Below are 16,803 nucleotides of genomic sequence, written 5' to 3' on the forward strand. Positions count from 1 at the left end.
CCTGGGGCTGTCTATCCCGGGGACGTGCAGTTGCCGGACTGGGCTTCCCGAGCCGCGCGCGGGGTTCCCCCAAACTGCGCGCAGCGTGGGTGGGGACCCGGGCGCGGGGCCTTGAGCTCCGCCGGGATGTGGGGGTCGGAGGGAGGAAGAAAGGCTCGGCCCGGCCCCGCGCTGTTGGCACCCCCGCGCCCTGCAGCCTCGTGCTCCCAAGTGCATCCCTGGCCTGCAGACGCCTCGGGGCCCCCGCAGCGCCGGCACGTGGTAGGGCGGCCGCGGGAGGGAGGCGACTCTTTGGGACCAAGGTCATTGGGGCCAAACGTTTTTCCGGTTCGCTCCTTGGGTCGCGCGTCCACTTTATTCTGACTCTACGTTACAGGGAATTTGGGAAGTTTAAGGATTAAAAAGGATAAGCTATATTCCTTTACTCGGTAAACTGTATTTGCTGGTTCAGTTTTGTTTTTTATTTATTTTTTACTTTTCAAAACTTTTCATTGATTTTAGAGTGAAGGAGAAAGAGAGAGAGAGAGAGAAAGAAAACAGATTTGTTCCACTTATTGATTGGTTGATTCTTGTATGTTCTGTTACCGGGATCCAAACGGAAACCGTGCTGTACACCACGCTGTAACTGAGCTACCTGGCCATGGCTCAGTTTTGTTTTTTAAATGACGTCCGTGTTTGTAGATTTTTATTTTTATTTTTGGAATTTTGAGGCTCATTTGACTCCTTTAATTGATTCGGCTTTTCTAAGAATTGAAGGCAGTCAGGTTTGTTATCCTTTTGGACTTCTATTTTGTCTTACTGATTTGAGGGGGGGGGGGGGGAACATAATTTGTTGTTCCACCCATTTATGCATTCATTGGTTTTTTCTTGTGTGTGCCCTGACCCTGGGATCCAACCCGAAACCTTGGCATATCTGGGTATCTGGACAATGCTTTAATCAACTGAGATACCCGGCCAGGGCTGGACTATTTTTTTTTTCTTTTCCTTTTGGTTCTGTGTTTGGGTTGTGTGTTCGGACAACACATTTAAAAACATTTGACCTAATTCTAGCACAGCTTGTAGTTTCATTTACCAAGATTTGTATTCCCATACAACACCAGATAGGTCATGAAATTGAGAAGTTTAATAAAAAGGAAAGATTTACTTGCTTCAATCTGAGCAAAGTTAAATGAATCGCTTGGTCACAAGACTGAGTAGATAACGTTTTCAGATTCTTGCTAGTAAGTCCAGAAAAAGCTACCTAGTCTCCTCTTTAATAGGAAAAGAAAAATTGATTTCCATTCTCATAGGGTAGTAAAGGAGGCAGCTTCAGTGATTCTTTTTTTTTTGTTTGTTTTTGGGGGCGGGGCGGGGGCGTGCGTGCGGGAGAGGAGAGGGGGCGGGGAGGGAGGGAGGGATCACCGAGCCCCGCCGCTCGGCCAGCACGCACGCACGCAGCCTAGCCATGTCCCAGCCCGCTCCGGTGCGGACGGCTTCTGTTTGGGTGAGCGGGAGCTGTCCAGAAGGGCTCTCGATTCTCATCATTGATGTTTCTCTCCCTTCATCTCTGAAGTCAATAAAAAAATATATTAAAAAAATAGAAAAAATTGATTTCAGAGAAGAGAGAGAGTGATAGAAACATCAGTGAGAGAGAATCATTGATCGACTGCCTCCTTGCATGCTCCCTACTAAGAATGGAGCCCGAAACCTGGTCATGTGCCTTGACTGGGAATGAAACGATGACCTGGTTCATAGGTCGATGTTCAACCATTGAGCAACACCAGTGGGGCACTAGTCTCCTTTCTACAAAAAGGTTTTTAAGATTCCTTACATAGAGAATTTCCTGAAATACTGGTTAGTTTTCTAGGAGCTCCATTTTCATTAGCCTCTGGAAGGAGTATGTAAACCCCAAACCTTCTCTTCTCTTCTCTTCTCTTCTCTTCTCTTCTCTTCTCTTCTCTTCTCTTCTCTTCTCTTCTTTCTTTTTCATGGATAAGAGAAAATGAGTGTCCATCATTGGCCTGTATATTTGGATTTGTGCTTGCCTATGCTTTTCCTCTTTGGCAAAGCTGGTTTTGTCACTTATGAAGGGTAGCTTAGAATAGTCATAAATGATGTTTATTGAGTGCATACTACATGCCAGATACTGTGCTCGATGCTTTACATACTTAGTACTTCTTGCAATAGCTTTACAAGATTGAGAGAGAGTTTACATGGCCTGGATTACATAATTACTGAGCCACTGAATTTGGTCTACAGCTGAGACCTACCTGGCTCTGAAGCTGGATTTCTTTCTACTCTACCTCACCACTTCATACATACGTCTAATAGGTAGCCGTTTATACTTTTAATCTTTCCAGGGAAGAGTATGGGGAAAAATGTTACTGAAAATAGAAGATTCTGTTTTAGAAATTTCTACTTACTATTAAAAAATGTGTATTTTTCAGTTATGATAGCAGCATTTCAATTTATTAATAATAATAGCTCACATTTATTAAGTGTTTACTGTGTATGAGGCACTATGCCAAGCACTTTGCATGTTTTACCTCAGTAATTTTATGAGTTATTTCTATTTTCATTTTATAGACCAGGGGTGGGCAAACTTTTTGACTCGAGGGCCACAATGGGTTCTTAAACTGGACCGGAGGGCCGGAACAAAAGCATGGATGGAGTGTTTGTGTGAACTAATATAAATTCAAAGTAAACATCATTACATAAAAGGGTACGGTCTTTTTTTTTTTTTAGTTTCATTTATTTCAAACGGGCCGGATCTGGCCCGCGGGCCGTAGTTTGCCCATGGCTGTTATAGACTAAGGGATTCAAACATGTAGATGCTAAGTAATGGACTTAAATTTGCAAGGGAAGTGGTAGAGCAAGGACTCCAGTTCAGGTCTGTCTGTTACCAGTCTGTGGTTCTTAACCTATAGGGTAGTGGGACTAGAAAGCAGGAACATTAATTCATTTTGGGGTAGCTAAGATTGTTAAATGCCCTTCATTTATTAAGCATTAGAATATGAAAAAGGAGAATGGGTGGGTTTTTTTCATTTATCCACCTCTGGGTCAGATAGGTATCTATCTGAAGAAACCTTGTTTACAGACATTTGTTATATATTATAGCTCTTAATATGTTTTGGGATTCAAAGTAAGTAATGATGTCTTTCACAGTATTTTTGCTTAGTTTTTTCTTTTGGTATATTTCATGAAAATCAGAAGTTTTAATGTGTAGAACAATCCCCAGACATCTTTTCATCCAAGTCTTAGGAAGTCCATGATGGATATCAAAAAAAATGTAAGAAAATTTTTGGGTGCAAACATACATTTGTGGTAATAGGTTCTGTAGCTTTTTATCAGCTTCTCTCAGGAAATAGAGACCCCAAAATATGCTAGTCTAAGCATTCTCCCTTCCATTCTACAGATGGGGAAACTGAGGTTCAAAGAGGTAGAAGTGACTTGCCAAAGGTAGGTCACAGAACATACTAGTGATAAGACTGATCCAGAACGAAGAGCACCAGACTCCCATTTCAGAACCATGTTCCTTCTCAGAGTCCACATATTATAATACCATAAATGTTACATTTTATCATTTGATGAGAAATTTCAAAATATATTTTTGGATATTGCAGTTGGTTGACTGTCAGCAATTATATTCATTCCTATTTAGGTTATTGGATAAGCTGCCAAATAAAGTGGTGTATTAGCCTTTAGGATGTTTATGATAATTACGAATTTTATAGGTCTCAACATGAGTAATTACCCCTCACCCCCCAAAAAAGTAGCAATGGATATTTTCTGTAGATGCTTATATATACTACTTAATCTTCTGATTCAAGGCAGTGAGGTTACTTGTTAGAAAATAAATTTGAAGGTGAACAAACTAGAACAAGGAAAGATGTTGTAAATTAATAAGAGTATGCAAGTGAAATTATCTATTGTGAAAATTGTGCAAATGGAACATTTAAATAGAGCCCCAAAATTTATTTTTTAAAATTTATTTTCTAAAAATCTTTATTGTTGAAAGTATTACATATGTCCCTCTTTTTTCCCATTGACCCCCTTTTATCACACCTCGGACCCCCTCCCCTGGCCGTCACCACCCTATTGTCTATATCCATGTGTTATGCATATAAGCATGCAAGTTCTTTAGTTGATCACTTCCCATACTCCTCTGCCTTCCCTCTGAGATTTCACAGTCTGCTATTTGCTTCAATGTTCATCAGTTTATTTTGTTCATTAGATTCCACATATAAGCAAGATCATGAGATACTTGCCTTTCTCTGACTGGCTTATGTCGCTTAGCATAATAATTTCCAGCTCCCTCCTTGCTGTCTCAAATGGTAAGAGACCCTTCTTTTTTACTGCTGCATAGTATTCCATGGTGTAAATGTACCACAGCTCTTAAACATTTTTATTTTATGTTTTCTTTCAGACAGAAAGGGAGAAGGAGAGAGAGATAAAAACATAAATGATGACACAGAATCATTGATTGGCTGCCTGTTGCATGCCCCAAACTGGGGATTGAGCCTGCAACCTGGGCATGTACCCTGACTGGAATAGAACCATGACCTCCTTGTACATAGGTTGATGCTCAACCATTGAGCCATGCCAGCTGAGCTATTTTTTTTTTTTTATTTAAAAAATATGTTTATTGTTGAGAGTATTACAGATGTCCCCCTTTTTTCCCACCGTTGTCCCCTCTACCCAGTTCCCAACCAACTAGGCCTTCACCACCCTATTTTCCGTGTCCATAGATAATGCATAACTATATATATATATATATATATATATATATATATATATGTATATATGACCTTTGGTTGATCTCTTCCTGCCATCAACCCCTCTTCTTTCTGAGATTTGTCAGTCTGTTCTATGTTTCCATGCCTCTAGTTCTATTTTATTCATTGTTTTTTCCCCCATAAGATTTCTTGTTTATTTTGATTTTTAGATTGAATTATTGGTAGATATGTATTTATTGCCATTTTATTGTTCATATTTTTTCTTCTACTTCTTTGTTCTCTCTTCCTCCTCCTTCTTTTCCTCCTCCCCCTCCCTCCCTCCTCTTTCTCTCCCTCCTCCTCTTATTCCTCCTCCTCCTCCTTCAAAAATAACTTCCACCATTTCATGTAATATTGGTTTGGTGATTAGCTTTTTCTTGTTTGAAGTTCTTTATCTGACCTTTAGTCTAAATGATAGCTTTGCTGGGTAGAGTAATCTTGGTTGTAGGTAATTGCTATTCATCACTTTGAGTATTTCTTGCCAATCCTTTCTGGCCTGCAGAGTTTCTGTTGAGAAATCAGCTGACAGTCATATGGGCGCTCCCTTGTAGGTAAGGAACTGCTTTTCTCTTTCTGCTTTTAAGATTCTCTCTTTGTCTTTTTTTTTTTAATTAAATCTTTATTGTTCAGATTATTACATTTGTTCCTCTTCCCCCCCCCCATAACTCCCCTCCTCCCAGTTCCCGCCCCACCCTCTGCCCTCACTCCCCACCCACTGTCCTCATCCATAGGTGCACGATTTTTGTCCAGTCTCTTCCCACATCTCCCACACCCCTTTCCCCCCCAAGAATAGTCAGTCCATTCCCTTTCTGTGTCCCCAATTCTATTATGATCACCAGATTATTTATTCACTTGATTCTGAGATTCACTTGTTGATAGATGCATGTTTGTTGTTCATAATTTGTATCTTTACCTTTTTCTTCTTCTTCCTCTTCTTAAAGGATACCTTTCAGCATTTCATATAATACTGGTTTGGTGGTGATGAACCCCTTTAGCTTTTCCTTATCTGTGAAGCTCTTTATCTGACCTTCTATTCTGAATGATAGCTTTGCTGGATAAAGTAATCTTAGTTGTAGATTCTTGGTATTCATCACTTTGAATATTTCTTGCCACTCCCTTCTGGCCTGCAAAGTTTCTGTTGAGAAATCAGCTGACAGTCGTATGGGTATTCCCTTGTAGGTAACTGAGTTTCTTTCTCTTGCTGCTTTTAAGATTCTCTCTTTGTCTTTTGCTCTTGGCATTTTAATTATGATGTGTCTTGGTGTGGTCCTCTTTGGATTCCTTTTGTTTGGGGTTCTCCACGCTTCTTGGACCTGTAAGTCCATTTCTTTCACCAGGTGGGGGAAGTTTTCTGTCATTATTTCTTCAAATAGGTTTTTAATATCTTGCTCTCATCTTCTGGCACCCCTATAATTCTGATGTTGGTACGCTTGAAGCTGTCCCAGAGGCTCCTTACACTATCCTCGCATTTTTGGATTCTTTTTTCATTCCGCCCCTCCGGTTGGGTGTTTTTTGCTTCCTCGCATTTCAAATCATTGACTTGATTCTTGCGCTCCTCTGGTCTGCTGTCGGGAGTCTGTATAATATTTGTTATTTCAGTCCGTGTATGCTTAATTTCTAGTTGGTTCCCCAACATAACATCGAGGGTCTCATTAGTTTTCTTGTAGATCTCATTAAGTTTATCGGCGGCTTCTAAACAGTTCTTGAGAGACCTTAAAAGTGTGGTTCTGAACTCTATATCTTCCATTGACAATTTTGTCCTGTTTCTTTGTCTCCGCATTTTGTTATGCTTTCTTGGTGCCCCCCCCAGTGGTCTTTGTGCGCAGTCTTGTAGTTAATCCTTGATTGTTGTAGCTAATACCAGGGAGGGTTTGACCTCCAGGCCAAGTGGCTGTGAGAATCAGCTGTGTCTGCAGTGAGAGAACTTCTGTCTTCTAGGGAAGTGCTAATCTAGCCTTTGCCTGAGGCTATCCGGCAAATGCCTCTGTGCAGTGCTTGGGCGGGGCGGGTCGCACAGGATCAACAGGGTGGGCCGGAGAGAGCAGTTATGGGGGCTCTCAGTCCTGTCCCCAGGGGCTCTGCCTCTCTGAGTCCCAGCGACCACTGCAAACCTCGGAGAGAAAGCTGCACTCGCTCTGACCGAAGCCAGACAGTCCCGCTTCTCCCGTTTGAGTCTGGGTCCCTAAAGACTCGCCCGTATCTGGAGCTCAGAGTCTGCGACTCCCTCCCGATTGAAAACGCCAACCGCGCCCTCCGCCGCCAGCCCGCTCCGCGCACTCCGCACCTCAGAATTTGACTTCAGCACTGCGCCTCCTCTGAGTGTCCGTATGCGTTTCTCTTTCCTCCTAGTTGTAGGACTTCCACTCAGCCAGCGTTCCTGTGGTTCTGGGTGATGTCCGTTCCGTCTTTTAGTTTCACTTTTGAAGTAGTTGTTCAAGGCAGCAAACTCCGGCGTTAACCTATGCCGCCATCTTGGTTCTCTTCTCTTTGTCTTTAATCCTTGGCATTTTAATTATGGTGTGTCTTGGTGTGGGCCTCTTTGGGTTCCTCTTGTTTGGGACTCTGTGCTTCCTGGACTTGTAAGTTTATTTCTATTACCAGGCAGGGGACGTTTTCTGTCATTATTTCTTTAAATAGGTTTTTAATATCTTGCTCTCTCTCTTTTCCTTCTGGCACCCCTATAATGCAAACTTTGGTATGTTTGAAGTTGTCCAGAGGTTCCTTACACTATCTTCATATTTTTGGATTCTTTTATCTTTATGCTTTTTGGATTGGGTGTTTTTTGCTTCCTTGTATTCCAAATCGTTCATCTGATTCTCAGAATCCTCTACTCTACTATTGAATTCCTGTAAATTCTTCTTTATTTCAGTTAGTGTATGCTTAATAATCTCTTTGAAATTCTAAGATCCTTGAAAGTCTCACTAAGTCCCTTGACGCTCTCATTAAGTCCCTTGAAGCTCTCATTAAGATTCTTGAGTAATCTTACTACCATGATGTTGAACTCTATCCAGTAGTTTGCTTTCTTCCATTTCTAACATGTTTTTTTGTCTCCTCATTTTGGCTGCTTCCCTGTGTTTGTTTCTATGTATTAGGTAGAGCAGTTATGTCTCCTGGAATTGGTAGAGTGGCCTTGTATAGTAGGTGTCCTGTCAGGCCCAGTGGCTCAGTCTCCCTGGTCATCTGAGCTGGGCACTCTAGGTGTACCCCTTTGTGAGCTGTATGCAAAGTCTTGTAGATGAGCCTTGATTACTGTTGGCATCACTGGGAGGAGTTAACCTCCAGACCAGTTGGCTGTGAGGACCAGCTGTGACTGTAGTGGAAGAGTTGCTGTGCAGGAGATAACCCTGTGGATTAGGACTTCCTTCAGTGGGGCTTCGGTGCTCACTGAGTCTGCCCCTTGAGTGTGTTGCTTGTGGATGTGTAGAGTTGTAATCTGTTATGGTCTGAAGCTGTCCACCAGGTGTACTGGCTCTAGGGCAACCGTGGGCAAACTACGGCCCGCGGGCTGGATCCGGCCCGTTCGGCTGTTCTGTCCGGCCCACGGAGCCGAAAGAGCGGAGGGTTCTCTTGCTCTCCCCTCCGCTCCTTCACCAGCAGCAGTGTTAACATGGCAACGTTGGGAAACACGGCCGCAGCTCCTTCTTCTGAGTCCAGTTTAAGAACCCATTGTGGCCCTTGAGTCAAAAAGTTTGCCCACCCCTGCTCTAGGGCCTTCACAGAGATGCAAAGTGTTTTATCTTCTTGGTTAAGTTTATTCCTAAGTATCTTAATTTTTTTTGTTGCAATGGTAAATGGGATTATTTGTTTAGTTTCTCCTTCTGAGAACTCATTATTGGTGTATAAAAAAGCTATCGAATTTTGGGTGTTGATTTTGTGTCCTGCTACATTGCCAAATTCATTTGTTAAACCCAGTAGTTTTTTGGTGGAGTCTTTAGAGTTTTCTGTATATAACTAGAGGCCTGGCGCATGAATTCGTGCAGAGGTAGGGTCCCATGGGGGGTTGGGAGGGGCGGGATGCGATTTGCCCTCTGGGCGAGCTTTGGGACGCCCTTGCCGGCCCGGTATCTGGATCTGTCATGCTGATGTTTGCGCTGGTTGTTGGGAGCCACCTGGCAGCCGCTTTTATATCCTTTCTTCCTTGTGGAGCGTTTAAGGAGGGGAGGTGGCTGCGGTGCCCAGGGCCTTCTTCCAGGAGGCAGGTGGTGCTATTGGGATCATGCCAGTGATGCCGGTCCGGTGCGTCAATTCCTGGCCCGTTCTCCAGAGATTGGACCTGCAGGACTACTGAGGGAGTGAGTGGTTACCGCCAGGCTGTTGGGCTGCTGGCACGGGTCTGTCAGCTGGGCATTGCTCCCGCTGTGGGAGTGCACTGACTATCAGGGAGCAGCTCCTGCGTTGAGCGTCTGTCCCCTGATGGTCAGTGTGTGTCATAGTGACTGGTTGACTGGTCATTTCAGTCATTTGGTCGTAATAGTCACTTAGACTTTTTATATATAGAGATACCATGTCTGTGAATAATAAAAGTTTTACTTCCTCCTTTCCAATTCGGATGCCTTTTATTTCATCTTTTTTTTTCCCCAAATATATTTTTATTGATTTCAGAGGAAGGAAGAGGGGGAGAGAGAGAGAGAGCAATACCAATGATGAGAAAGAATAATTGATCGGCTCCTTCCTGCACGCCCGCTACTGGGGTTTGAGCCTGTAACCCAGACATGTGCTTTTGACCGGAATCGAACCTGGGACTCTTCAGTCCGCAGACCGACGCTCTTTCCACTGAGCCAAACTGGCTAGGGCTATTTCTTCTTGTCTGATCGCTGTGGCTAGCATTTCCACTACTATGTTGAATGAGAGTGGTGAAAGTGGACATCCCTGTTCTTAGGGGAAATGGTTTTAGTTTTTGCCTATTGAGTGTGATGCTGGTTGTATGTTTGTCATGTATGGCCTTTATTATGTTGAGATAGGCTCCTTCTATTCCCACTTTGCTGAGAGTTTTTAATCAAAACTGAGTGTTGGATTTTGTTGAATGCTTTTTCTGTGTCTATGGATATGATCATGTGATTTTTGTCTTTATGTGATGTATCACATTTATTGGCTTGAGAATATTATATCAGCCTTGCATCCCTGGAATGAATCCCACTTGGTCATGGTGTATGATCTTTTTAATATATTACTGGATCCAATTTGCTAATATTTTGGTGAGGATTTTAGCATCTATGTTCATCAGAGATATTTGGCCTGTTCTCTTTCTTTGTAGAGTCTGGTTTTGGATAATGCTGGTCTCATAAAAAGAGCATGGGAGTGTTCTTACTCTTTGGATTTTTTTGGAATAGTTTGAGGAGTGTAGGTGTTAGTTCTTCTCTGAATGTTTGGTAAAACTCCCCTGTGAAGCCTTCTGGACCTGGGCTTTTGTTTGCTGGGAATTTTTTTATTCCTGCTTCAATTTCATTAGTTGTTATTGGTCTATTCAGGTTTTCTGATTCTCCTTGATTCAGTTTTGGGAGATTCTATTTTTCTAGGAATTTGTCCATTTCATCCACGTTGTCCAGCTTGTTGGCATATAGTTGTTCATAGTACAAGGAAGCAAAAAACACCCAATCCGAAAAGCAAAAGGATAAAAGAATCCAAAAATATGAAGATAGTGTAAGGAACCTCTGGGACGACTTTAAATACCAAAGTTTGCATTATAGGGATGCCAAAGGAGAAGAGAGAGAGCAAGATATTAAAATCCTATTTGGAGAAATGTGCAGAAATGTACATAGGGGATAGTAGAAGTTTTTTAATTTCCTATTCCCTCTCTTCTGAGGTGTCTTTGTTCAGTAACCATTGTGAAAACGTCTTTAGAATATAAGAACATCCATACATATTATTTTTAAAGCATATATATATGGATTTCAGAGAGGAAGAATGAAGGGAGAGAGAAACATCAGTGATGAGAGTGAATCATTGATTGGCTGCCTCCTTCACGCCCCCCACTGGGGATTGAGCCTGCAACTCCCGCATGAGACCTGACCAGGAATGGAACTGTGACTTTTGGTTCATAGATTGATCCTCAACCACTGAACCACACTGGCTGGGCCATACATCATTTTTTAAAATGTTTTTTTTCATAAATGAGATTGTATATCTCACGTTCTTTACTTTTCCATGTTCACTTTATTGTGGATGAGTTTTGAAGGAAGTATGTTTTCATTGCGTGGTTTTTGTTGAATAGATAAAAATGTAGAATGTGCTTTGGTTTTAGAGACACCATAATGGAAAAGATTAGTATTCTTTTAGTATTCATATTGCACCTGTTTGAACTGGAAATCCAAAGAGTGCTTTCTTTATTTATTGTCTTTAATTTTCTTGGCTTTGTTCTCCTGGTCCCTTATGCTGTTAGGGATTTTCCTTAGTGAGTTATGATATAAGATATTTATTGTACAGCAAGTATGCTGATACTTTATAGGAAAGTAATTGCATATTGGTTTTAAAACCAGAGTAGATTTTTAAAAATTTATTTATTGACTAAAGTTTTACATGTCTCCTTTTTCACTATTTGACGCCCCCCAGAGTAGGTTTTAATAGATCTAATTGCATCTTTGATGAAATTGATTCTTGACTGTCTTTCATAATTTTGATTGTAATAAAACTTTATTAATGTTTTGAAAGCATCTGCAAAATTGTGCTATAAAAATTTGTATCATATTATTTGATCCTTACATTAATCTTGGGAAGTAAATAGAAGAGATATTCTTAAAACAAAAATTAGAAAATCAGATTTAGCGATGGTTCATGATTAGCCTTTGGTCATATAGCTGGTTTGGTTCTGGAATTCAGTCTCTGGCCACATGTTTGTTCTTGAGCATTTCTTCAGGGAAGCACGATGCTATATTTGCTGAGGAGATAGGAGAAAGAACTTGTTTTTAAGATGGCATAGTCCAGTGGTCGACAAACTCATTAGTCAACAGAGCGAAATATCAACAGTACCAGGATTGAAATTTCTTTTGAGAGCCAAATTTTTTAAACTTGAACTATATAGGTAGGTACATTGTTATTAACTTAATTAGGGTACTCCTAAGCTGGCCTTTGCTAAAAACGTCCTCAATCTGATTGAGGTATGTTCACTGAGGTCGACCCCTTCCAACTCTCCCATCCACACTTGTCTTATATACTTGTTTTGTCTATCTCCTTTCCGAAAACCGACTTCTGCGCATGGGCCACGAAGTTTCAATCGCACTGTACATGCGCGCCCGCACGTGGTATTTTGTGGAAGAGCCACGCTCCAGGGGCCAAACAGCCGCATGTGGCTCGGGAGCCGCAGTTTGCCGACCACTGGCATAGCCTGATGTGGGAGAAAGGCAAAACTATTAGCAGTTTCTAGTTAATTTATAATTAGAAGTGTATCGTAAGAGTACAGAGGAGGTATCTCTCTCAAAATGAGGTGAGAACCTAGAAATGGCTTCTCGGAAAAGGTGATTCTTTAGGTGAGTCATGAAGAGCAAATTGGTGTTTTCTAGTTGGATATCCCAGGCATCCCAGCTAGAGGATCTATTTGTATGAAGGTCTGGCAAAATCAAATGCAGTGTGTTTGAGGAGTATTTGAGTATTTATCTAGTAGAATTTCCTGATCTCCTGCTTTGTATAAGATACAATGCTTTTATGTTTTTGCAATCAATAATGTACATGTAAAATTAAGAGTTTCGATTATAGCATTTACTTTTCTTATTGGAAGTTGCATTTTATTCAATAAACATTTTTATTTATTTTAACCTTGTCTTTTAATCTCTGCTGTGGCACTAGATATTAGAAAACTGGCATTAATAGAATTCTTTTTCTCAAAAAACCTAGTTAGTGGGAAATTTTTATTTAAAATTCAGTTGAATTATAAATGTATTTTGCAGATGGACTTGTGTCAAACTTAGCTAATTTGGAATATAGCCTTTGATCCAGAGAAGAAATGTGAAAAAACCTTTGAAATCATCCATAGATACCCTAAAAGGCAGTTTATAAAATTAAACAGCATTGTATGATTAAAAATTAAGCAAACTAGTAATTGATAAAAATGTAATTAAAATAGTTCTTTGAAGCCACTAGTAGCCTGGCCAGTGTGCCTGAGTGGTTAAGTGTTGTTCACAGTTTGATTACCAGTCAGGGCACATGCCTGGGTTGCAGGATTGATCCCCAGTAGGGGGTGTGCAGAAGGTAGCCAGTCAGTGATTCCCTCATCATTGATGTTTCTTTCTCTCTCCCTTTCTCTCTGAAATCAATAAGAATGTTTTTTGTTTTTTTTTAAAGAAAGGACCCACTAGTAAATGTTGAAATTCTTTTTTAAAAATTATTTCTATTGATTTTAGAGAAAGGGAGGGAGAGAGAGACATCGATTTATTTCACTTTTTTAATGCATTAATTGGTTGTTTCTTGTATGTACCCTGATTGGGGATGAAACCCACAACCTTTGCATATCGAGATCATGTTCTAATCAATTGAGCTACACAGCCAGAGCTAAATGGTGATGTTCTTAAAGTAAAATAGGAAGTCCTATTAGAACTATTATTCAAAACTTCTGGAGGGCCTAGCTGATACAGTAAGTTAATAAAGAGGAGTAAGTGCAAATGTTGGAAAGAAAGATGATTATTTTCAGATGATGTTTAAGAAAAAAATTCCAGCCATAACTGGTTTGGCTCAGTGGATAGAGCGTCAGCCTGCGGGCTGAAAGGTCCCAGGTTCGATTCCGGGCAAGGGCATGTACCTTGGTTGCGGGCACATTCCCAGTGGGGGCTGTGCAGGAGGCAGCTGATCGATGTTTCTCTCTCATTGATGTTTCTAACTTTCTATCCCTCTCCCTTCCTCTCTGTAAAAAAATCAATAAAATATTTTTAAGAAAAAAGAAAGAAAGAAAAATTCCAAGGAAATTAACTAAAAAACGATTAGAACCAATAGTTCTAAATGATAGCTTTGCTGGGTAGAGTAATCTTGGTTGTAGGCCCTGGCTGTTCATCACTTTGAGTATGTCTTGCCAATCCCTTCTGGCCTGCAAAGTTTCTGTTGTTTGGTAAGGTGGCTGGATATAGGACTAATAAACCAATTGCAAAATTTCCTTTATACCAACAATGATTAGCTTAAAAATGGAAAAAAGACCTCACATTAGGAATAAAAATTGTAGGAATAAATTATAGGGTACTATTTAATAAGAAATATGCAACATTAAAAAAAAACAAACCTCACCTGAGGATGTTTTTATTGATTTTTAAAGAGAAAGGAAGAAAGGGAGAGAAGGTGGGAGGGGGGAGGGAGAGAGAAAGAGAGATATAGAGAGAAACATTGATGAGTTGCCTCCTGTACATTCTCTGAGAATTGAACCCATAACCTTTTGCTGTGTAGGATGATGCCGCAACCAACTGAGTGACCCAGCCCGGGTGAAACACACAACATTTTTATGAAGAACACTATACAACTTATTTGAAAAAAAAAAAATCAGAATTAAACAAGATCTGTATTTCTCAGTTGAAACTATTAATTTGATGAAGGTGGCAGCTCCTCATTAATTTATAGATGGAATGTCAATCAAAATTCCGCTTACCTCCTCATCCTTTTTTGAGGTAGGAGGAAACTTAACTAATTAATTAGAAAATATATCTGAAAGGATAATTATATGAGAATAACAACGTTTAAAAAAAACGAAAAGTTGGAGGGACTTGATGTATCAGTTGTTGAAATGTATTGGAAAGCAGCAATAATTGAAACATGTTGCACTGATATGGGAAGGGAATACAAAGCTGGAACATAGTAGTCCAGAATCAGAACTATGATTAGAATATTTCAAATTGTAAAGGTGTGGAGAAGCAGAGAACGCTAGTGGTAGTATAAAATGCTATAAGTTTTTTGTAGGTAGTACCAAAGCCTTAAATATCTATATGCCTTCTGACTCCATCTAGTTTACTTTTAGCCATTTATTCAGCCTCTGGTATATATACGTTGCAATAGCAAAGAACTGAAACAATGTGAATGTCTAGTTGGAATAAATTGGTTAAACTGTGGTGTTCTACATAATGGAATTTTGTGGAACTTTCAAGAAATGTGGATCTTATGTACTAATTTTGTGTTTTTTTTCTTCTTTTTAAAAAATCTTTATTGTTGAGAGTATTACAGATGTGCCCCCCCAACCCCCTTTTCCCCCTATTATCCTCCTCCACCCAGTTGCTGCCCCACTCCAGGCCTTCACCATCCTATTGTCTGTGTCCATAGGTAATGCATATCTATATATATAAAAAGCTAATATGCTAGGTGTCCCTCTGACTGTGCAACTGGTCGCTATGACATGCACTGACCACCAGGGGGCAGACGCTCAATGCAGGAGATGCTGTGACGTGCATTGGCCATTTACAAAGAAATGGCACTGCAGACCTGGTGTTGACAAAGCAACACGGCTTCCCCCAAGTGGGACACAGGTCCCTCCACCACACCGGAGCGACACCCCACCAAATTGCAGCTGACGCTGCCAAGACCCCACGGCACAAAATGCGGCCCACAGCCCAGCCCAGTCCTGGAAACGGTCGCTGTGGGCGCCAGGTAATGACGTCACATAGCAACACCTGGCTTCCTCTCCCTAGCGACTAGCCGCTTCCTTGGAGTTTCTTCAGCCCAGGAACAAGACTTGCTTTATAGCCAGGTGCAAACATTTTACACTTTAGCCAAATGTCTGTGAAGCGTTTTCCCATGCCCCATCTCATTTGATCCTCACAGAAGTCCTGGAGTAGGTAGATAGGAGACTCAGTGGAATCCTATTTTCTTTTCATTAGCTGGACAACGGAGATTTAGAAAGTTTAGAAACTTGACCTGACTGAAAAGAAGTAAGAAATGGTGAACCTTGAAAATGACTTCAGGTTTTCTCAGTGTGCAGAATATAATCAAACACTGCTGCAGTTAATATTTCACCCTTTATTCTCCCTGTGTGATCTACAATAATAATCTGCTTCGTGTTGATATTTACTGCTGTGTTGCTGACAATTACCAGAAAGAGAAGTTGGGGTGCTTCACTGGGCTGGGAAAAGTTTAGCTAAATCAGAAAGCAGGTCTAATTAAGCAAGTTTATTCTATACCTATAAAAGGCTAAGTTGACTTGCTCTAAGTTGACTTATAAAGCTATCGCTGGCGCCAATCATACACATGTGTTAGATCTGTCATTGTCAATCATGAATTTGGTTGACACTTCTATTATAGAGAAAGGGTGAATAGCAATATTAAAATATTTCTTCTAATTAATTTCCTTTCAGTGTGCACAAATTTGTGTACTGGGCCACTAGTTTGCATAAAAGATCTTTGATTAATCTCTTCCCGCCGCCCCCACCACCCTTCCCTCTGAGATTCCTCAGTCTGTTTCATGTTTTCATGCCTTTGATTCTATTTTGTTCATCAGTTTTTTTTGTTCATTAGATTTCTTGTTCGCTTATTTTGGTTTTTAGATTCAGTTGTTGATAGTTATGTATTTATAGCCATTTTATTGTTCATATTTTTTCCTAGAGGCCTGATGCATGAAAATTGTGCAAGAGTAGGAATTTGCAGCCGAGTCTGCCTTGATCCCTCCCTCACAGCCACAGCCGGCTGCCTGCGTTTCACCCTCGCAGCTGCGGCCGGCTGCCTGGGTCCATCCCTCCAGGCGCAGCCAACTGCCTGGGTCCCTCCCTCGCAGCCGTGGTGGCTACAGCCCCGGCTTCGTCCCGGAAGAACATCCGGAAGGACGTCCAGTCTATGGACATTACGCTTTTATTATTATAGATCTTTCTTTTTCTCCTCCTCCCTTTTTCTCCTTCCTCTCCCCCTTCTCCTCTTCTTCCTCCTTCTATACACTTCAACATTTCATGTAATACTGGTTTGGTGGTGATGCGGTACTTTAGCTTTTTGTTGGCAGTGAAGTTCTTTATCTGACCTTGAATTCTAAATTATAGCTTTGCTGGGCAGAGTAATCTTGGTTGTAGGTTCTTGCTATTCATCACTTTGAATATGTCTTGCCAATCCCTTCTGGTCTGTAAAGTTTCTGTTGAGAAATCAGCTGACAGTCATATGGGAGCTC

General features: G+C 41.0%; 1 protein-coding gene across 9 annotated transcripts in view; it reads left to right on the top strand.

Annotated features, from left to right (window-relative positions):
• The window catches only part of XPO4 (exportin 4), a 151,216-nt gene that overhangs the window by 276 nt on the left and 134,137 nt on the right, over positions 1-16,803 (top strand). The window contains exon 2 of one of the 9 annotated variants that reach the window (XM_036296564.1): positions 3,395-3,438. The exons of the other annotated variants lie outside the window; for them this stretch is intronic. The gene's annotated coding sequence lies outside the window, so the exon portion shown is untranslated. The remainder of the gene's footprint in view (positions 1-3,394; positions 3,439-16,803) is intronic. 9 annotated transcript variants of the gene reach the window in all.

The sequence above is a fragment of the Myotis myotis genome, unplaced genomic scaffold (genome assembly GCF_014108235.1).
Source record: "Myotis myotis isolate mMyoMyo1 unplaced genomic scaffold, mMyoMyo1.p scaffold_m19_p_3, whole genome shotgun sequence".
Taxonomy (NCBI): Eukaryota; Metazoa; Chordata; class Mammalia; order Chiroptera; family Vespertilionidae; genus Myotis; species Myotis myotis.